This window comes from Lagopus leucura, unplaced genomic scaffold (genome assembly GCF_019238085.1).
Source record: "Lagopus leucura isolate 7727_CA_CO unplaced genomic scaffold, USGS_WTPT01 Super-Scaffold_100157, whole genome shotgun sequence".
NCBI lineage: Eukaryota > Metazoa > Chordata > Aves > Galliformes > Phasianidae > Lagopus > Lagopus leucura.
The window spans coordinates 5010436-5033635 of NW_024962334.1; the positions used below are offsets into that span (position 1 = coordinate 5010436).

The following is a 23200-nucleotide window of genomic DNA, read 5'->3' on the forward strand; positions in this document are numbered from 1 at the left end:
AACAGTCATCACAGGCATTTTCCACAGCAGAGGTCAGCACTGCTCCCAAACCTTTCCAGAGGAGATTGCTGATAATTGAAAATCATGATTTTAAAGGTGTCCAAGAACTAGCATAGTCCCCTTTGCATCCCCCAGCCTCAAGTAAAAGAAGGTCTGCAGTCTGTGGGAAAGTCTTACAACCCTCTGTCTGCACAGGTTTCAGAAAGTGTTGGTCTCTCCAAAGGGAAGTGTGAGCATGTAGCTGGCCCCTGCCTGTTTTAGGGCCTCTGTGGTATTGCTGCACCCCAAGAATCTGCCACAGATCACTCAGCATTTCCATTCCCTGTACGTTCTGACATTTCAATAGTGTTGACTTCCTCCTGCATAAAAATTTACCATTTTGATATGCTGTGCTCAAAGGAAGACCCTGATTTGTTGGTTTTTGGTTTTTTTCACTTATTTCAGCAGCCTGATGGACAGTGGAAAACTTGGTGACACCAGTGGCAGGACAGAGATGAAGTACCAGTACTTATCAAGTACTCTCGTTAGCTGAGGCACAGACCATGTGTCCCATTTCCCAAACACAGCACCAAGCATCCCAGATCTCCATGTGTCAGTCAATGGAAAAAAACAAATAACTGACTAACTGAAAAGCTTTTTCTTAATGAAAGTATGCCAGGTACGTGGTAGGTAGAAGTCTTCCCAGACCAAACACTGCATTTATCTCATTGTCAAGTTGTCTTTTTGTTATTAAACAAGACAGATGATTTAAAAGAGGTTACCCCATTGCAGAGCAGCATCTCACAGAGGAGCCTCATCCCCAGCCCATCGCTGATCCTTACAGCTCTGTCATCAGTCACGGTGATGGTGACTACAGCATCAGCACACTTGGCACAGCCTTCGTCCTGGCTCACAACCTGCTCTGCACTGATGTTTTCCTTTGGCCAGGAAAGGTGCATTACTACAAGCAGAGTGTACTACCCCTGCAGTGCCTACGGATCCCATGGCACTTCATTAGAGAATGCCAACTGCTTTCAAGAGCACAAGAACGCTTTCACTCAACAGCGCAAAGGCCAAAGTTATGCTCACTGGGGAATAAATGTTTATAGGCAGGGAGGAGGGGCCAGGAAACAGCTTTTCTTGCACAAGTCAAGAAGCCACGTTTTTCCAGGCACAGATAGGCTGCAGGGCAGCAAGGAGCAGCGTGCTCCAAGTGGAGACCTTGTTACCGCACGCAGGACAGCTTTGCACGTGCCTTGCACAGAGGCATTTTGATCTGCTCTTTGCTACTGTTCTTAAAATCATATCCCCCTCTCACGTTTTACCATGGATGCTGCTGAGATCAGCATCACCACACACATGCCATGCACAGCAAGGGACCCCTTCTACTTCTCTGCTATGTAAGAAGCTAAGTGATTTAGAAGGTACAGAAGACAAAACCTTGCAGTTGTACTGGTTTTCATCCCAACTTTAGAAGGATCCCTCAGCTATTACCTTATCCTTGATAAAGGAGCTAACAGGATGCAGGAAATCACATCAGCACTCTGATCCTTTAATTTAGGTGCCCAAAATCTACATGTAGACATACAGTCAAGTGATAAGAACTTACTATTATTCTAAAATGAGACAAGTTCTCTCGTTAAATCACAACAACATCCTAAAAACAAAAAAGGAAAGTTGCCACAAAATGCTAAGTAACGGCTTAGAAAGCACTAAGAGAAGTCTTTAAACTTTCAGACACCAGTTTTTACTGCATACCACTGCTCTTCTGTGCTCAGGATATGTGAGGGTACCCATGGAACGCAACCCAGATATTATCCTCTTTTCAGTGTAAGCCTTTCTAAAACATCAAAACTGGTGAGATGAGTGGATTTTTTTCAGCCACCAATCTGTTAATTACAAATGAGTTTGTCTGGCTGAGTTGGAAAAGGACAGAGAGCAGCCACTCATGCCAACGAACACTGAAACAGATCCAGCTGGTAGTTGTATTTGTCAGTATTAATCTTCCATTCTTGATTTGAAATAGAACCATAATTCTCCATCATCCCATCCAGGGAAGACTTGCTCTGAAGTTAATTTGAGGAAGGTAACTTCTGCAGCTCCCGACTCGTGAGGTCCATACCAAAACCACAGTATACATCAGTTATTGGATCCAACCTGTTGCCAAAGGACCGCAGAGAAGGTGGTTAATCTGAAATCCAAACTCCAACACATTTTCCACATCTGACTTGTCTCCAGGCTCACAGATGTGGGCACGCCAAAGAAAAGAAAGAGCCAGTGAAAATAATTACTGTCATTATTTCTCGGCAACAACTTTAACATGTATACCACTCCATATATTTTTCTATCTTACATGTCTGTAGATAGCTTTATAGGTATTACTGGCGTTTGGACATTTGGAAGCAAACCAGATGCCTTGGCTTGGCACCGCCTTAAGGTTTTTCTGCCAATTTGCCCACTTCCAGTAAGAGCTGTAACCAAACGGATGTTTGTGAGCGTACTGTCAGAAGAGAAGTAGACTTCACTCTGAAGTGCAGCAATTCCCTCAGTGTGATGCTCGCCGCTGATCAAAGCTGGGTGGTGCTTTCCCTCAGCACTGCTTTTGACCTGTTTCTCTGGTAGGATCAAACCATCAGCATGGGGGCAGGAATACCTCCAAGCGTGGACTCTTTCCCCATTCCTTCAGGAAGATGCAGTCAAGCTGAGGACTGCAAGTCCAGAGCCTTGCTTTACAGTGCAGAATTGACCTTCAAGCTACTGAGCACCAGAGATGCCCACACTGCTTCTCTATTTCCCCAGATTTCCTTCCCAGCTTCCATCTGAGCTTTCTATTCCTCCAGAAAGCTTTTGACAGATTATAGTTTCTGTCAGAGGCTCTATTTTCTTTGGTAACACAAAGATCTATTAGTAACCCACAGAACAGATCGGGATTTTTACTCCATTGCCTTTGTTGCTGGGCTTTGGGGAAGGAAAGTCTTCACTCTGTTAGGTTGGTATTGCATAGCAAGGTAACTTTTCCCTCCAAGCACAAAGTCTTAACACACACAATTGCTACACAGTGAGGTGGGTTTTCAGTTTGTTTCGTTTATTTTTGTTAGTTTGCTTTATCTCCAAATGCTAAAACCACACCACTTATGTGGTTTTGTTTCCCTCTCTTTTTCCCCCCCCCCTCCTTTCTTTTTCATAACAGTCACAGTAATAAGAACACAGCTTGGAAAACACTGAACTGGTATTTCTAAAGTCTCTTGGCCGCATAATTTTGCTCTAGAATAACTATCTTTTTGGCACTGCCCTACAAAAACATAGCATGTGTTGCATCACATGCTAATAGCCAGAAGAGCAACATTTATACTACTTTGTATGAATGAGACACAAAGAAAAACAGAATGTCTTATGGATAACTCAACAAGCTATTAATTTAACTGGGACTTAATTTATTTGATCTATAATAACAAAATATTTCCTCCTCTAATTTCATTCTTTAAATTCAACAGATGACAGGAGAATACTGTAAGCAGAAATTCTGCACTAGAAACCACATTCCAGTGGTATTGAGAAATCACTTTCTTGTGGTGCAACTAGAACCCTGCTCTTGGAGATGCAAGGATTTCTTTTTCCCTGCAACAGTTTTCAACGTGGTTGAGATGTAGCATACATTACAGAACAGATCTTATTTTGGATTCCAATGAACTTCATGGGCAGTAAATCTTTTTTCTGAAGCAATTAAATTTCTGGCTTTAATCTTTCATTCCTTTGATAGAAGTGGTTTCTTGGATCAGGCTGGAAGCCAGAAAATAATCTGCAAAACAAAGATTCCCCCAGTTCCAAACTACATTCAATATTTCTTTTTCACTGCAATCATCCCTGCTGTTTTCTTTTTAAATCCCTTTCTTTCTCCACTATATTGTAAGAGACTAACTCTCATAGCTGGGAAAAATGAGCAAGTTTGGGGGCAAATCGTCTTCAAAGGCACAAAGCATTTAGACTCCAAATCTTTCCCCTTCTGTTACTATTCCTTAGGGAAAGCACTGAACCTGGAAAGGGATATTTGCAGCTCTCTTGCCTCACTCTTGTCTTCAGAACCTTAATCACAGCAACACTAAGCTAGAAGAATCAAATCCATCATCATCTCTCCCTTCATAGACAGAGAAACCTTTGGGATGTTAAAGCCTGGGATTTCTTTAGTCCATATAAAATACCTGCATTTGCTCTTAATGATCCCTTGCTCAATTGCACAAAATACAGACCTGTATTTCAAGCAGTAGCATACAAGGACTTTAAAAAGAGAGGGTGATGCATATTATGTAGGCTAACAAAAACCCTTCAACATATTTCATACCAGTTAGTGACTAAAATCCATGTCTTCAATGCCTTTTCCAGATTCTCCAGTATCAGCTGCTGTCTTAAAGTCTTTCTCTTCCAAGCATCAACTCATGCAAAACATTTTCATGGAAGAAGACAACTAGGAAGGTGCTGAAGTCATTTCCTAAATCCGAGCCAGATGACATCCCTTCACACTTATTTAAAGTCAGTGAAGGTACCTGCACAGCTGTTGAGCAGATTTGCTCTTGAATGAGGTGACAAGACTCGTAGCCATTATTTGTCAAGAGGAATAGCTTACTGATTTCAGGAAGCTTGGCCACTGACAGTAGGGTAATTATCTTATTTGCTTACTGATTTCAGGAAAATAAATAGCTGTCTGCAGTTCTCTAGGATGTGAGCAAGCACTTGCAGGCATCAGTTAGAGGGACTCTTCCTCTAGCACACACCGTGCCTTGCACATTGCCAGGCTCCTAAAGACAGGAGCCAGAAGGACAATGCAATACTTGCGTTCTTCTATCAATCTGCTCAGCACAGAAGATGCTGAGAGGACAGTCCATGTGCAGACCATGAGCATTTTTAAGAGAAGCATAGCTTTAAAGAGGTCAAAAAAGTAATTCAGCGGTAACACAATTGTGTGAGATTCTATTCAAGCCTACAGTTATTCAGTTTATTACATTTTGCTGTAGGCCACTGAACTGATGGTCTATCTAGGTTGGAGTTTATTTGGTTAAGTTTAGAAATGCACAGAAAATGAACATTGCAGTGCCACCATTGGCTTCTCTTACCTCAGGCATTTGCCAGGATGCTGTAGCCTAGATTCCAAAGCTACCTAGCCTTCAGGATGCAGCAGGCACTTAGATACCCCACAAGCCTAAGGAAGGGCTACTCCAGTTAAACGCTGGTTTAAATATAGACTCTTTGTACACATCCCTAAGAGGGCTGCTGTGCTTTTACAAAAGCACCCATTCTCTCAGGGAGCTGCAGTGTTATGCTGCAGCAAGATTTAAGCCTATGCTCCTATGCTGCATTTTCCTTGGGAGAAAATCAACTCCTATAAAGGCTCCACAAAGATCATCATCCAGCCCAAGTCAAGATTGCTGACATCAAATCAGATATTTCACCCTAAACAGCTGGACTGTTTCATGGCTAATACAAGCACCCCGTTCTATTACTATAATACAGCCTTTCCCTGAAGATTTAACTAGAGATTTATTCAGTATTCGGTGTTCATGCTGCTTAGCTATAACAAACTTTCAGCTCATTTCTAGGTGGCCCAGCAAAAAGCAAAATTTAACTCAATTTCACCAATATCTTTGGAAGCTTACCGTGAGATTAACCCAAATCTCCATGTCCAATGTCCATTTTTTAGCTAGCATCCACCTGGTATTCATTTACAGTTGCATGTCAAAACCATACGTTTGGAAGAAAGGGTCAGAGGAAGTATGAGTTGTTTCAACTGAACATGCTTTTGAGCACTGCATTCACTAAGAGTTAATGAAGGTGGATCAGTTATTGACTATGCAGTTGACCTGGTAGCAACTTGAATCCCTAAGGAAAAGAGGATCTAGTCTTAACTGACTTTCCTGCGAGTTGGACACACTGTTATTTCTTCTCATGACAGGAGGTTTGTCTCAGCAAGTGTCTGCCCACATGATGAAAAGAACATGAGCTAGTCACCGCCTGGAATGGCTTATGCTAGAGATGCCTGTCTTCACCCAGCTATGTGGAGCTATTTTACCCTTCATACTTGATGTTAGCAGAATGCACCGGGACAAGGTCTTCTATTTTTACAAGTCTCTCATCTCCAGCTATTCAGAAGCAGCAGAAGACAGAGTTCTTCCCAGGATTAGACCATCCTTATGCTGTTCAGCAGTGCCACAGTTCTCATTTCACAATGGATACTGAGAGTGGGCAGCACAGAAGATACAGCAGGCTCCCAGGCATCTTACTAACCTATCTTGCTGTAACAGCAAGGGGCTCTGAACTGCTCCACAAATACCCACTGCTTGGTGCAACACGTGTACTTACACCGAGACAGTCAAGAGTTACTTTCCGTACGAAGCTGCAAGCATTCCAGCATATTTGCAATGGGTGCTTAGTTTGTTGTGCTGCTTCTATATTATCTAATTATATAATTACTATGGGAACCCCTAACAAAGTTTACTGATGGTAAAAGTTTAGTTAAAAATCACTTGGCACACGTTTCCTTGAGTGGCCCTTTGCTTTACTTTTCAGTGCAATGCGTTCCCCAAACAAAGGCTGCAGAATATTTTACCTGTGTGCATGAAGTAGCGTGGAAGAAGCTATTTGCCAGCCTTCATACGCCCTGCTCCTGGTTACAACTGACTATGTACATTTTTCTTTCACGTCATTTTCCCAAAGGCGAGAACCCTGGGCTTGGGCTGTGGTTCAGTATTGCAGAACTCAAGAGCAATGTTTGAGTTAGAGCAGTTTTTATAAGGCAGCACTCTTTTCTTCTTTATGGATGCTGTCTAGAGCATGGCAGTGGTTGTGCTGCCCATCAGACATCTAAAATTGTCACTAAACAGTGGAAGTAGATACTGAAAATTGTTTGCCAGAATTAGACCCAGCAGCTCCTCTCTGATCTCCCACTAAAAAGGAGGAGATGATTCTGAGATAGTCTGAAAACAGTCTCTACTCACTGTATACCTTGTCTTCTAACGCAATACTAATGTTTTTACCATGTGAAGAGTTTGGGGAAAAACAAAAGCAACAACAAACATAGACAAAGAACTGCAAGAGTTTAAGGGAGGTGTTAAGCACTGTAATGAAAACATTTTATCTCTTTTTCCAATCAGACTGTTTCATTTAGTCACGCAGAGCCATATATTATCAAGTGCCCTGTTCATCCGCAGATGCTACTTCTCTTACTCCAATGCTTCACTTGGAAAATGAGTCATCAGAAATTGTCGCTGTTTCAAATGAAGGGTATGAAGATGTGCAAATCATTGATGTGTATCTGGCACAGCTGCAACATTGTTTAGGAAATAAACGCTAAAGAACATGCTCAGCAAATTCACAGGCACGCATAATCAGCAAACACACACACAAAGAAATAAACCAAGCATGTCTGCGATGCCCTCTCTCATCACTCAGGAGGGAGATGCGAAAACCTCACTCTCGATCTTTGCCACAATGATGACAAGAGCATTCACCTTTTGTCCCTGACTGCTGGTGATTTACAAGCCCGGAGCAGCAGCCCCGTTACCACACAGGGAGATGGGCTCAGCGCTTCAGCTTGTGCCAGACCGAGCTGCAGCACCCCAGAGGGCTCTCGGTTCCCTGCACAACAGGAGGTCAGAAACCAAACCAAGGCTGTTTCTGGCAAGATACCACTGAGCCACGCTGGGGAAACAGGTTAAAAATTTGATATACCATTTTAAATGTTTAACATTTTAAATATGTTGTTCTTTGAACCTCGAGGTCAACCTGAAACAGAAGTACAAGCTGAGCAACACTCTGCAAATAGCTTTGGGCTTCGTAACGCAAGCCACCCAACCCTTGTCACCAAACCATCAAAATTTAAGCTGTGGGAATAAGAGCCAGGCAAGAATCGTGCAGCACAAGCCCTGCCTCACTTGTCTGCTGGCTTAAAGACAATGAGAAGCAAATGTAAGTAAGGCTCCTCAACTCCAACGCCGCTGTGCAGAAGTGCACCATTAGTGAAGCTTTTATGCTGCATACATTTCATGTATGTGCTACATACAGCATTGAAAAATAACAGCGTGTCTCTGGAAAGAGTTGCTCCTAAGGTAAGATCTTTTCTCTGAGGTCAGTCCCCCATTCTCCTCTCCCCAAGCAGCCAACTGTTTGGTGTGAAAACAAATTCTCCCAGTGTGGCCACAAGCTGAGCTAACACAAGAAACATTTCCTCTTGCCCAACTCCTGCAGATGATGGGACTTGGTCCCAGGCCTTTGTATTTAGTTTCAGTCTAGAGCTGCAGATCGGCCTGAGGCTGGGAATCCCACCCTCGCCTTGGTATGAAGGAAACAGTGTTGAAAGGAAAGCATTTGGCTCCAAGAGGGAGGATTATTTTTAAGAACTAAACTTCTAGCTGTTTAGGGTATAAACTGCGTAGAGGAACTTAGCCAGAAGTAGTTATTAAACTAGAGGAATAACACATAAATTCACTGAGTAGATTTTAATTGCTTCTGTTAACAGAAGTTAAAGAAGAGGAGTAATTTAGTGGCATTTCAGAAAAAAAGAAAAAAAGAAGAAGAAAGAAAGAAAGCCCTGTATTTTAACAGAGAAATGCAGATCTGATGAAGTGTATATGCATTTATTTACTTCTGTATGGGTACAAAACTCAAATCCGTCTAAGCAGCTATCCGTCTGGATAGGAGTTCTGCTGCCTAGCACACCAACACAAGTTCATCCCGAATTTACAAAACAGGCACCAAATTTTGGCCAGATATAAACCATACTCAGAGAGATCTGGTTCATGCCCTTACTTCAAAACCAAAGACAGTTCCCAGGTCAGATTACCCATCATGGGGGACCTCCATGGCACTGCCATGCAGAGACACATACGTCCTTGGTGTCGTGCAGCCACAGCCAGATATTCTCACTCACTGCATGATCACTAACACAAAGCTAGAGAAGCGAGATGAGCATTTGATGTTTTTCCTTCACGTACAGATTTTTTTTGTGTAAGCTCCCAATTACTGGGGAAAAAAGTTCTTGAAATGCAGAAGGCACCCCAAAATACCAAACCCTCCTATATTGAGGGCCAACCACCAGCAAAGCAGCTCTGATGAAGAGGACCTAGCAGTCCTAGTGAACAGCCAGCGGAACATCAGTCAGCAGAATGCCCTTCTACCAAGAAGGCTCATGGCTGCATTAGGCAAAGTACCACCAGCAGATCGACAGAGGTGATCCTTCTCCTCAGCATCACCAAGGCCACATATGGACTCCCAGGTCCAGTTCCGGGCCCCCCCGTCCAAGAGAGATACGGACAATACTGAAGAGAGCCCCAAAGGCCACCAGGATGATCAGGGCCTGATGCACCTCTGCAATGAGAAGAGGATGTGGTGCCCAGTGCAAGACAAGAGGCAGTGGCACAGACGAGCACTGGAGGTTCCCTCTGAACACTGGGAAGAACTGTGCTGTGTAGGTACTGGAGCCCGGCCACAGGCTGCCCAGAGACTGTGAGGCCTCATCCTTGGAGATCTCCAAAAGAGCCTGGACATGGCCCTTAGTGTTCTGCAGTGGGTAGCCCTGCTTGAGTAGGGGTTGATCCAGATGGATGGACCAAGAAGGCCCTCCCCATCTCAGCCATTTTGTGATTTACTGCTTTTTCTAGTTAGAAGCAGAGCACACACTGAGTTTGAAGACTTAGAGCCTTGGAAGGCTTTGGGGAGAGGAATTCAGAGCACCACAGCTGTAACACAGAAAGCACCCAGATGGCTTAAATGCAGAATTTGCGTAGCGTTAGGTGCCTAACGGGATATTCAGTTATATCTAATTGTGTCACACCCAAACTGCAGCCACTACTGTAATTGCAGCTCAGTGCACAGTACTCTAATACAAAATTCAGCTCAGTAACAGGATTTCAGCATTCAGACATTAGAGATCAGACCTAATTTCTGCACGTGCCTGGGTAGGCAGTTTACAGTCCAAGTACAGCTATAGAGTACTTGAAATCCAGCAGCAGTTATGAGAACACTGGTCTCAACTTCCAATTTCTATGGATTTTAGAGGCCCAGCTTGGAGATTCAAGTGGGAGTTGAGGTAGCTCCTACAGGGACAATTCTCTGCACTATGCATTTAGCTGCTAATAATATGAACTCTACAGCAATCCAGCCAGCTGTCCATGCTAAACCAGGAGAACACCATCAGGATGTACCATACAACGTCAGTACCTATCTGTTTAACAAAGCATTAGAAGGACTATAAACAATACACATTAGGGAGGTCTACATTAAAAGTTTCTGAGAATCAGTCACCCAGCTGCATGGTTCTTAGTTTTCCCTTGTGTTAACAAAGCCAAGCAAACAAAGCATGGGCTGAAGGAAGAACAGCAGAACTTGTAATTTCATTAAATCTACACACGTACACTTTTTTTCTTCTTCAGATAATGAAGATTTCTGCTCCCAGTGTCCAGAGACACGTGATGGGAGAAGCAGAACAAGTTGTTCCATATAATACATGAAAAGCTCCCACCATCCCACCACCCATCCACACAGACTCACCGGATCAAAGTGAGAGGCGCTGCTCGCGCTGGGATCTGCAGGCAAAATCCTTCATCACTCATTCTCCTGGCACCAGCCAGGAGCCTACAGCTTCCAGAAGTTTATTATTCTTGCTTCCCAGCACACAGTGTCTCACGGATGTAGTTAAACAGCTTCCAGCTCAAGCAGGCACGCGCTCATCACTGCCAAGGTGTGATGTCAAACTAACACCAGTCAACCCAGGAGGAAAGTCCGTGCCTGCAAGACCTGAGAGGAAGGAGCAACGGAGCATCACGCAGCTCTCAGGGGAAGGAGCAGCCCAAGGCAAACTTTAGCAGCCAGTTCTGCTGAACCAAATGGAACAACCTAAAACATGGCTTTATCCGCTCTCTTTCCCCTTTGGTTCTGTTTAGACTGAATGCTTATAGCATTTTCTAGCTACACAAGGCATTCTGGTGTGATGGGAGCTAGATGCCCAGGTGCTGAGAGAGGCCTTAACAAGGCAAGTTCAAGCTTAGGATTGCTGCCTTAGTTCTCTGCGCTGTGCAGTTCCCTGCCCAACCTCCAAGTTGCAGCCGCACGCAGCTTTTACACCTTTCTGTTTCAGGAAGACATTTGCCCCCTCTCTCAGCAGCCTCCATCAGAACCGATCAGTTTCCCACACACCTCACAGCCTCAGCTGACACCTGCAGCCAACCCCAAGCCCTTGCAAGTGGAATGGAACAACTTACTCTTCAAGGACAAGGGACCTCCTAGCTGCTCACAGTTCTACCTCAAGCCAAGCTGGCCCAACTACCTCGCTAACCCCAACTGCCACAACCCCCCACAGACCCAGCTGTATTAAATCCCTTGCTGCCAGCTGTCCAAAATCACAGCTTCTGGACTTCCCCCAAGCTCCTGCCAGGCCTGCTAATTTGTACCAGCTGTAGCAGGGACCCAGCTTTCTCCCACATGGTGCTTTTTCAAGTCATCTTGTCCAGAGATAAGGGAGCTTAGTAGATACTGTTAGTACTTTCAACTAGGATGTTTCTTCCAACAAGGCACAACATAAGGTGTCAGCCTTGTTGAAGATTTTCCCTGGTTTACTAATAGCTACCTGGCACTGCAGATTTTTAGACAGGGAACCAAAGTCTGAGTTCCTTGGGTTAAAGGAACCACAGCAAGCACTAATTCCTATCGTAGGAGTATGTTACAAGGAACAGAAAGGAAAGCCTCTTCCCAAAAGAACAGTTTTGACTTGTTAAACAAATGGGCAGGAACCAGAATACAGGAAGTTTCACAGAACACGAGAAAGAACTTCACTGCCAGAGTAACAGAGCACTGGGACAGGCTGCCCAGAGAGGCTGTGGAGTCTCCTTCTCTGGAGATATTAAGACCTGTCTAGATGCCTGCCTGCTGTGTGACCTACTGTAGGGAACCCGCTTTAGCAGGGAGTTGGATTCAATGATGTCCAGAGGCCCCTTCCAACCCCTACAATTTTGTGAAATACTCTAAGGGGGGACATATCAAAATCCATCCCAAACGAGGGAACTGATAAGCCTGCACCAAAGGAGATGCTCTTTCGCACTGAAGTCAACAGGATCAAAGCATGCAAGTTTCACTAGAGCAGACTGTTGAGTCCATAAGCACAGAACTTTGCATACCCAGTGGAAGAATTTGGATTTGTGTAAAGCAACAAATATACTTGGGTCAAAATAGGGTCAGAGCTAAAGGAAAATCCTCAGAAGGGTCTCTCAGAAAGGGCCTGGATGATTGAGATTTAATAATGGATGATTAGAAAAACAACACAGCTCTTCAACAGCTAAAACAGTGCCATTACAGTCCCAGGAAGAGTCAATCACGTTTGTGTGAGCCAGTACTAAAGGAAAACCATTTTCCCAAATTAAGACTCATTCAGTTACCTTTCACGTACAGGATTAAGCTTTACATTTGCTATGACAAACCGTGAATGATCAAAGAACTGTGTTGTGCTAGGATCGCTGTACTGCAAAGTTAGTTTTCACCTATGTTTTTTTAATAATTGTGTTTATCCAAGGTCATGCACAGAGAAAAAAGCATGGTTAGTCAAACACATTACTTAGCTGCAAAAATAATAAGGATTTTTGAAAACGACGATAAATGGATGTAGTGAATTGACTCAAATTTATTTGACTTGCATTTTTTCCTCACATGGGAAAACAAATGAATATTTACATACTGTAAATTCAAGTGTCTAGCCACCAAAATAATGTCATCAAAAAGTCATCAGGAGAAAAAGGTTTTATTATTTGTAGTGATTTTTTTTTTCCTTCTTCTTGAAACCTAAATAAACAGTAAGACTGCAGGCACATTCCACCTAGTAGAAGTCTGGGGAAACTGTAAGCCCAATAGTTCTCCTAGGTGAGCACTATGAGAAGGGCCACAGAGAAGCAAGGGAGAGACTCCTCAGCCCCAATTATCTATTTGGTCTGATTGAGATGAGACACTGTGGGAAGACGTATTTCCAGTCATCTCCGGCTGCAGCTGGAGAAGAATAACCAGTTGTGTCCATGACCAGAAGGAACAGACACATCCACCTCTTGCCCTTATTCCATGTGCACCATAAAAAAATACATGGCTGGGCTGCAACTACAGCAAGATGCCCACGATACCACCCAGGAGATGCCCCTGGCTAGTCACACCTTTAGCAAATCAGATACAACTGCATTTTCTTCCTTCTGATTCAGGATTCAACCAGATGATACCCATCACGCCAGCAAAACCTTGCAGTGGCCCAGCATAGTTTCCAGGTGAGAAAGGACGTGGCAACTTGGAACTGCTATTGATTTTTATGCAAGACAGGGCTTGGGGATTGTAGGACAAATGGCAATTGCCTTATTGAAATGTCTTCTTAATTAGAAAATTTCAATAGGAATTTTCCCTCCCAGTGTCAGCTACATATAAACATTGTGAAACAAACCCTTCCAAACATCAAAGTGAGAGCAATTGTTTCTCAGTTTCAGGCCAAGCCTGAAACTGGATCCAGATCAGTACTTAGACACATTTTCTTTCATTTTTAAGAGCCATTGCCCAATGTAATTCTCAGGGCCTCAAGTCTAGGTTCATACGAGCTTCATCTCCCATTTTCCTCCTGGTGGCCAATCCATTGTTTGTGCACATCTCCAGCAAGCTGTTGTAAATAATCTACATAGCTCTCAGCCACAGCAGAGATGGTACCACCATGGCCATGTGAACAGCCATCTTGAGTTAGCTGGGTTACTCTGCACGTGATATGAAATGAAAAATAAAGCCATGAGCATTCCAGTCATACCAACTGCTCTCCCGACAGTGCTTTAAAACAAATCTCCACTGTTCAGGGGACAGAGCAGAACTGGAGTCTGTCTGCTTCAATTTAAATCTGTCCCTGAATGATGTCCATGAGTTAAAAGGGAGAATGACAAGGAAAGGAACAAATAAACATTACAAAAAGAAAAAGAGAACCAGACTTTTAAACACTCAGAGTCCTGGACAGTTCCCAGGCTAGAATCCATGTGTTACATATATATATACATATATATATATGTGTGTGTAAACTCAACAGCACTTAAGTGTTAGCTGTACAGTCTGTCCGTCTGTGAATCAGATATAGATTTACTGTGGGGGCACAGAAGGCTAATCCTTGCCATGTTGCTGTCGTCTGTACCTTGCAAGGTACAGTTTCAGGTGCCAGGACACTGTTCCTTGTGGGCACACAACCCCTCCTGTTAGACACAGGTTGTATTTTCCAGGTTTTCTGTCACTATGGGCAGTACACATAGGAGTCTGGTCAATTGCAAGGAGCTTGAGCTACTGCACGTAAAAGAGAGGTTTATCTGCTGCTGGTGTCTGGGAACATTTCTGTCCTTCCTTTATACTGCAGCTAACTTTATCCTGGATGTACCTCAGCTGAAGCTTTTCTGGTTTTAGGGGAACAACCCCATGGTTCTCAGGTTGTGCCTATACTTACACTACTGCAGGCCAAGAAGAAAAGCTATATAGTCCCGTATTCCTCTCTCCAGGAGACATTAGGATTCCAGGCTTGGAACTGCAGACAAGGAGCCACCGATCACTGGTTGGTCTTAATATGCATTGCTGAAGTACTGCAACTCTTCACCTAAGTGGTCACTTAAATGGTGTCTAGCTGATTTCACAAAAAGCCATCCAGATTTTCATTTGGCCTAGATTTTGTATTTATGGGTTCAAATCTATGCCTACACTCAATGCAGAAATTTTGGGCCTCAGCTGCAATTTCTGTTTATACATCTAATAACTCTCTAGAAAATACTAGACAAAGCCAATAAAATGAAAAGCTTTCCTGTGTCTCTCTCCTAAAGCGCCTCTTCAGCTTAACAAAATTTTCCAAGTCACTTAGAGGCCTTTAAATAAAATGAAATCCTAATGATGTCGCTGCCATGAATAATTAATTGTACTACTACTATCTCTCAAACAAAATCCATTCTCATTAGATTAGAGGTTTTCTCAAGACACACGAGTTCATTATAGCATTTTTACATCCTTCTTGTCTTCTGCATTTCTTTGTCTTTCCTTATTTGTGTCTTTTCTTATTTGCATCTGAGATATAGGACTCCATCACCTCGGTAGCCTCCAAAGCCAACGTGCCAACAGCTACAGAAGAGGTCTCCTGTACAACCACAGCAGGCAGGATTGTAACAGCAATTGTGTCTGCAGCTGATGAGCAGCCTAACTGTGTAAGCAATTCACTGGACACCCCTGTTTCCAGAGTAAAAACTCATTTTAAGAGGTTTTACCCTCTGCTAAGAGCTCTAACTCTGCATAGTTTAGGAACCATATTTCAGGTTTTGTGCAAAAATTTTGTCAAAAGGATTTTCAGTGCTTTAAGTGATAGTGAGCTAAAGAATATTGCCATACTGATACTAGTAACTATGTATCAGGTATTTTTATCCAGCTCTGTACATAGCAGGTGAGTTAAAGTCACATCTACTGCATACAGGAACTGATTTGTCTACCACCATTTTAGTAGGAAGAAACTTCCAAGGCAGTCAGAGCTACATTTATCTATAAACAAAATAAACTGTTTAAAAATATAATATGAGTCAGTCACAGTATTGTTAATAATAGGCTTCATCAGGTGCACACACACACACAGATCCATCCACACACAGTCCAACTTAAACTGATGGGACCTAGTATTTTTTTCTATTTACTGCCTCTTAAGCTTAGCTTCTTAAGTCTCCCATGAATAGTTCTCAAAATTCTCCTAATCATTCAAGTGTCTTTTCCTCTGTGCTCATTCCAGCTTTGAGACAAATATGGTGAAAATGGGTGAGATTGTACGTGTCACTGCACATTAACAGCCTGAACAGAGGCTTCCCTTCTGCCAGTACCTCATCTCAAGTGTCCTAAGATCACAAATACGTTTCTTCATTGTTACTTCACACCTGTAACTGCTTGTGAACCTTTGATCATCTAATAAATTCAGCATACTTCGCTGTTTCCAAGAGATACGTTTTTGGCTTATAAGACTAATTCCTGAAATCAACCATGGATTTTCTCATTCCACTCTCTGCATTGCTGTGTTTCATCCCATTTTCATTAGCTCAGTTCTCACTGAAGGACAACACCGATTTTCTGATGTTGCTGATGATCATAACATCATCTTAGCAGCAAATTTCTTTGGTGCTCCAGAGCATGGCCATGTTCTGGTGAGAACTGTAACTGCAATATATAACCTAGCAGTAGAAAAGACAAAGGGAAATGGTTGTTACCCCCATCATCCTTTGACTACCCATGCTAATCTGTCCTTAAAGACGCTGATTCTTCTGTAAGATCATGAACTGAACTATTCAATACAAAAACACGCCTCCAGCCCTGAAATCCCCATCAACAGAACTTCCTGCTTCCTCTTCTGTATCTAGCTTGTGCATCCCTCCCTATCTTATCTATCTAAACTAATAAATTCTCTTGAAGCACGACAAAATCCCCTCTTTTAGACATGACATTTCATGTTCCTGTTGTCTCTACAGCACTTCCCTATAAAACTTTTGCCTTCGTTCAAAGTCGGCACTTTTGCTGTCGACAGTTTCAAAACTCCTCTGCAGCCCAGCCCTTGGGCCCAGTAGTCCCCTTACTTCACTCATTATTACCCATCATCTCCCAAGTTTTTCCTTCTCTTTACCTGCCATTTGGTTTAAAGGGATTTGTATGGCATTCAGTCAATTCAAGGACTTTGGTTCAGTTTTGATGATCTGTTCTTTGGCAACATCCTTGCTGCTGAACATGAATGAGCTCGCAATTCCACGGCCTCCTATTAGGCCAATGCCTCCTTGTGGAAGAAATCTGCCAGTTAAAGGACACAGGAATACCTAGATCTTAGTAATTCTAGCTACTATATTCCCCCACCTAGACTTTTCAGCTCAAATTTAATTGTAGAAATCTACCCATTCTTAATTTAAGTCGGGGGATCTATCAGATTCCCAACACTACACCAGTGAGTTTCTACTTTAACCATCCTTGTCATAAAAATTTATTGCAAAATGGGTCTTCTTGACCACTGTTACCCTTACTTGTTTCTTTATCACGTCATACCACAAATACTGATACCTTTAGCTTTACTAATCTTTCCTGAACATTGCCCCTAATACCCCACTTTCTTTTATGAACTGTTCCCAAAATGTATTTTCAGTACCACTGAGATTATTCACTACTAATTCATATGCCTGTATTGCAATAACACCAATTACATATTTGTGTTAATACCATCCAGCCTCGGCTGGATATCTGTTAGGAACTGAAATGTTTCTGTAATTGTACAAATGCCACGTTCTTTAACTGAGATTATTCCTTTTTAATGGTCGGTCACTTCCCTGACTCTGGTTCTCAAAAAAACCCTAAAAAAACAGCACTTGAATACTGTCAGCCCCAGTATTCCTGTACCTACTACTGTATCCACTATATCTCAGATTCTTCTGAGCTCAGACACCACCCAGCCTCCCAAAGGCTGCAATCACTAGTTCAGTTCTGCTGCTCACCAGAATCTCCCTCATCTAGCTGCACTGTTCCTCCAAGCAGCGCCCCAGATGCAGATCTGCAGTGGTGGCCATCACTCACAGAGCCTATGAAATCTCTGCCATGGTCAGGTACTCTCAACACACGTACACCACTGGGCCACCAGCAACAACATCAGCTTGCTTTGCCCATCCCTCACACTGCAGACCACCAGTGCTACAACTTATGGCTTGTCAGTCACTTTGGTTCATCCCACTGAGGAATGGATATCAATGGATATCAAACGCTATCAGCAAACTCTGAGTGCTTGCTACCTTATCCAATCCATGACTAAACTACACCTAAGGGGCTGAGGTCAGCCCCGTATCTTCATGGAAACCCAACAACTGACAGTTCATTTACTGCAATTAAGGCCGAAAATCTCTCATCCTCTTCTATACAAAACAACAACAGAAACGTGTCTGAGCAGATCCTGCTCATGTATGTGAGTACAGTATACTGATGGGAACACCAACTCCTTAGATACACGTGTAACTGACTGTGAGTGAGTGCATGTGTGCCTATGTGACTATACAGAGTGAGTCAGTCTGTTATCCTCACAAGGAAGGTCACTGCAGCTATTAAATTACAACAGGGAGAAACATTAATGTAGCCATTAAAATCAAAATCAAATTGATTTTAGAAATGATCGTTACCCACATCTGCAATTACAATTTTTCCTCTTAAAAATGGAAAAATTCTTCACAGGCAGATGTAGTGAAATAAACTGGAGTTTTTCTGTTGAACTTAAAAAAAATAAGTAACAAAAAAACCAAGATAATTCACCCTTAATGTTCCTTGACCTAATTTCTTTGTCTTTTAACATCAAAAAAGCCAGATAATGTTAAGTATTATCATCTGTGATGTGGGTACCAAGGAAACAGGCTCTCAGATTAAGGACAAAGTAAAATTTCCCAGCACTAGGGGAGTCAACAGCTCTCCAAAACTTATTTCAGCAATGCTACTTCTTGCCCTCAAACACTAGATTTAAAAGACATACTTCTGTCTATGATCTTGCAGCTCTTTGGACTGTTGGGACACTACAGGCCCTCAGCAATGGGTAATTATACCATGGAAACTGAAATATCCTCCCCAAGAACCACAGATAGGGAGTTTGACCTGATATCTTATGGGAAGTGCTTTCCCAATCTCCATCTCAATCAGTGGTATTTCATATTGCCAAATTCTCCATAATAGCCACGATACAATTTAAAGTCATTTGTAAGCCCAGATCTTCAGCTGACACAGAATTGCTAGGAGAGAAGGGCAGAGGGAGAAGCACAGACTTTCCCAAGAGATCATTCAGTGCCTTCATACATCACAAGAGCCAACTCCCAAATTTTCAACAGCAGCTCCGAATGCACAAACGAGGCCAGGATCTTTGTCTACATTAAAAGAGACCTCAACAGCAGCATAAAGAATTGCACTACCCAAAGAGAAATCATCCTAGATACGTGCAATAGAGCAGACAAACAATGAAAAAAGACAGCCATTGATAATTTCTTATTTATCATGACAAAAATCACTATTTGATTGCCCTGAGCAACCAGATCCAGTGGGTGGCAACCCTGCTCATAGCACGAGGTTGGAACTGGATGGGCTTTAAGGCCATTTCCAATTCAAGCCATTCTGTGGCTCTACAACGATTCTATGATAACAGTTTCTTGCATAAGTTTCTCAGCTTGGTTCTCAAAAAAAAAAAAAAAAAAAAAAAAAAGATATTATTCTGCTTGAATAGATATTATACTTTTACTTCTTGAATAGGCATCAGAACGCCTACAAACACATAGCAAAAAGTGACCCCCTCCAGAAAAGGTTCCTCCTCACAACACAGTCCCTCAGCTCAGCCATCTGAATCTGTTTTTCACAGCTGCCAATTTCATGCTGCACCAGTTCTAACCAAGAGAGCGGTCCAAAAACAAGGAAAATAAACCTTAATCATACAGTTGTCACTATAATCTGCCTTGCATTCACATACGGAAACGTCCCTGAGTTGCAGTCACAAAGAGGAAGATGAAGCCAATATAGAGGGAGACAGAAGAAAATTGAGACCTATTCCCCATCAACATTCTTTCAAGTGGTTTTAGTCATCTATAAGAGGACAGAAGACCAACTCTAGACATACAAACACGCCAAGGTAGAAAGAAACTAAAGCATTATATATTTCATGTACATGCAAAGTCATGTGATGCTTAAAGAGTATTAGCTCAAATAGCCTTGGGGCCAGATTTTTGTACAGAGCAAGCAGGCCCAAACCCACACAGCTTATTTAGCCAGTGCCATATGATGCACAGACAGCAGATGAGGAGTAAGGCCAACAGTTTCAGGGTTCTGCCTAGTTCACTCATCTGCGTTTTGTTTGAAATACAAAACCAAGATGTTGTCCAGATCAGCTCAGTGCTTTAGTTCCTTTAGTGCTTCAGAACAGCAGCTTTGGTCTCATGAGACAGTATATTTCATAGCAACAATACCTGAAGATATTTCTGCCACTGAGTGGTGCTCGTGTCATGCCATGCCATGCAGCACCACCCACTCCATTAGACTAAAAGATCTGCTGTGTCCCCACTGGGAACTGGACCAGGTAACTGACTCAGCCTTTTTAAGCATCATAAGAATGCCAACCTCTACAGACCAGTGCCACGTTGTAATGCCGCATACGTCACCAGTATCACACGGTACAGAAATGGATCTCTTAAATGCGGTCATCTCGCCCTGCAATGGACCTCAAGTGCTCTGACTGAATTTCATCCCTCACCAAATAAATGCAATTGGCAAAACAACATCACAAAGGTGGCAGTTGCCCTCCACCAGCTGCAGTTTATTTAGAGGGAAGTTATTTGGATGACTTGAGACAAATGTTTGCTTCAGCAATTAAAAACATTAGTTGCTCTGAAGTGTCATATATCATCATAGCTGGTTGCTAGGAAGATACATGCCATCCTTTGCATTATAATTAAGATGTAGGAAGTGTAAGTTAAGACAAATCAAGACCAAGTCAGACATAATCATCCTAATTAATGACATTCATGCTGCAATTTGTGTTCCACCTACCCCTGTAGCAAGAAGAAAAAAAAGCAAACAGTATTATCAACAGCATACAAGTCAAAAAAACAAGGATTCCACATTTCCCAGAGCCAGCTCTGTGTCACAATCTGGGAGCTGTTTTTCTTTTTCAGCCAGATGAAGACAGCGGGGTGCCTAACTTGTTGCAGCAATACTTCACTAAGCAGGAGCATTACCACATGCTTCTGAATGGGAAAGTCTAACTGCTACAAATAGGACTGTTCAAAGAAGATTGACTGTGAAGCCCTCAAGCCAGAAAGGAGATACAGCAATGGGAGCAATTCTACGGCTCCCTCACCATACCTCATGCTCTTATTTCTAGTAGGAGTTGAGACCAAGAAGGGTTTAGCTGGTGGTTCTTTTGTCAAGGGAAAACTTCCTGGCCTTCTCTCCAAGCACCAGCTATCTCAGAAGATGACTGCCATGCACGGGAAGGTATTTTAAATGTACAAAGTCCACCCAGTATATTTACTACCATGTGTGACTCCCTGATGCAAGAGGAACACAAATGCTTGCTAATAATTTATGATTGAGCTTTAACTGCAAAGAATACATTGCCGTTTCTCAGATTTTACTCTTGAGATAAGACTTGTAATATTGGATGATTACAGAAAGGAACAGCTGCAAGTGTCTGCAGAACTTACATGCAAATAAAACAGCCACTAGTTCCTAAAATCCTGTTTAAATTAATTCCCAAAAGTCACTGTCAATCTTGAAATGAAATTAATCACTTACCAGGGTTTTCTTCTAAAATAATATGTAGGTACACTGAAGCTGGGACATGGATGAGTACACAGAGCATATGCTTCCAGCACAAACTACCTAAGCCCTCAGTATTCAAAAAGAACTTCTCCCTAGGCAAGTTTCACCTTTTGCAAGGTGAAACATTAGGCCAGTAGGGCCCTGCACCACTTTGCTCCAAAACACTGCTCCCTCTACCCATATTACAACCACTCCTGAATAGCTGACTGCCACCCAAGGCCAGACTCGGGTTGCCATGCTCTTCCTTCCTGTTACCAAGAGCACCACTTGCACAGGCTGAGGTCTTCTTCCTTAAGAGACAAGATCGAAAAACGATAACAAGCTTTCCAAGGACCACACTGGTGTGGGACCAGGCCACTTTGGTAGCAGGGGCTGTGTTGTGCCACCACCTAGTGGGGAATTTTAGAAGTGCTGCTGTCTTCAATCAGTTCACTTCCACCTCACACAGATTTCTGCTGCAAGGTTTTGTTGCACCAAACCAGAAATGAGTGGGGTGACTTCAGCACCTTGCTCAGGAAAGGCTCACAAGAATTACACCATCACACACAATGCGTTTTCTTAGTTTGTCTGTTACTCATTTCCCTAATTATCTTGGATTAATTAGAGCACCAAGCTCTTGTGCTGGCTAGGCAAATTGCTCATTTATTTCACAGCAACATATTTTCACATTAATGTGGTTACTTTATCACTACAATTTAACCCTGCACCCAGTTACTAACCAAAGCATTTCAGGAAAGCTCTCTGCTCCAAAAATGACTTCTGCTTCTGCATTTTTTCCTCCAAGGACAGCTAAAACTAAGTTAGGGTAAGAACAACAGTTAACAGTTAATGTCATGAAATGATAATTTATGAACAAGCAGTTGAAAAGAATGCCTGGGATTATAACTCCTCCTTCCCTTCTGCTCCTCCTGTAGCCACGAAAAAAATTTATTACAGGAAGGTTCACAGGCCAGAACGCTAAACATAAGCTTAAACAAAGATGAGCAGAATGACTTCAGCTTCCTCAGCCCATATCCTAAAAATAATTCTAATAAAATCACATCAGTATATCAGCATCACAAATATGGTTTCTTTACATTAAAGAAATAAAAGAATATTGCACATTCTGCCCATTCTGCCATGGCACACTGCTTGCTTCTTTAACTTTTAAGGGGGATTAAAAACCAGCTTAATCTTTTATTTTTTATGGATAGTTCTTCCAGGTCCAGGTTTGCACTTCCCTCTACTCCAACAAGCACTACTGAGCAAACTGTCTTTCAAGTACACTTGAACTGCTAAGCATTCCAATTAGTCTCCTTCTCCTCTTTCAAAAGCAAGGCCTTCAGTAAACAGCAGCCAGTGAATAAAACCAGCTGACAGCATGAGGCTGCTTCCCACATTACAGGCACTCTAGAGCCCCGCACTGACACAGAACCACTGCCACACAGAACACTGCAATTTCTTTTTCTTCTTTTTTGGAATGAAAATCTTGAGATTTTTATTACCTCACATTATCTTATTACTGGGATGAGCAGTGGCTTTGAAACAAACAAGAGTTGAGGTATGGTAACTCACATCCCACTCCACGTTGTCCTGCCTGCACTTCTACTGCAATCTGAAAGAAATCATCCACGTGTACGACCACGGCGACATCACTTAAATTAACTCCAATACTTAATGCATCAAAGCTTTCCAATTACAAGCAATACAGTATCAGCCTGGATACTTTGGCAGCTAGTCTGTGCAAAAGTAAATGCATTCCTACAACCTGGTGCAGATCCACAAGCACATCTAGTTTGGCTGCAATCCTACCTGCCACTGTCTATCTGGACATGCCCAAAAAATTCAAGTATGTCCATAGTCATGATGCTGGCATAAA

At 42.6% G+C, this 23200-nt stretch overlaps 1 long non-coding RNA gene across 1 annotated transcript; it reads right to left on the reverse strand.

Moving 5' to 3' along the window:
* Positions 1–1549: 1549 nt before the first annotated feature.
* Positions 1550–11285, reverse strand: LOC122189668. The gene is made up of 3 exons (XR_006181917.1): positions 11226–11285; positions 10516–10761; positions 1550–2136 (listed from the first exon to the last, which is right to left on the reverse strand). It is a non-coding gene; the product is annotated as an uncharacterized LOC122189668 (long non-coding RNA).
* Between the last annotated feature and the right edge of the window lie 11915 nt (positions 11286–23200).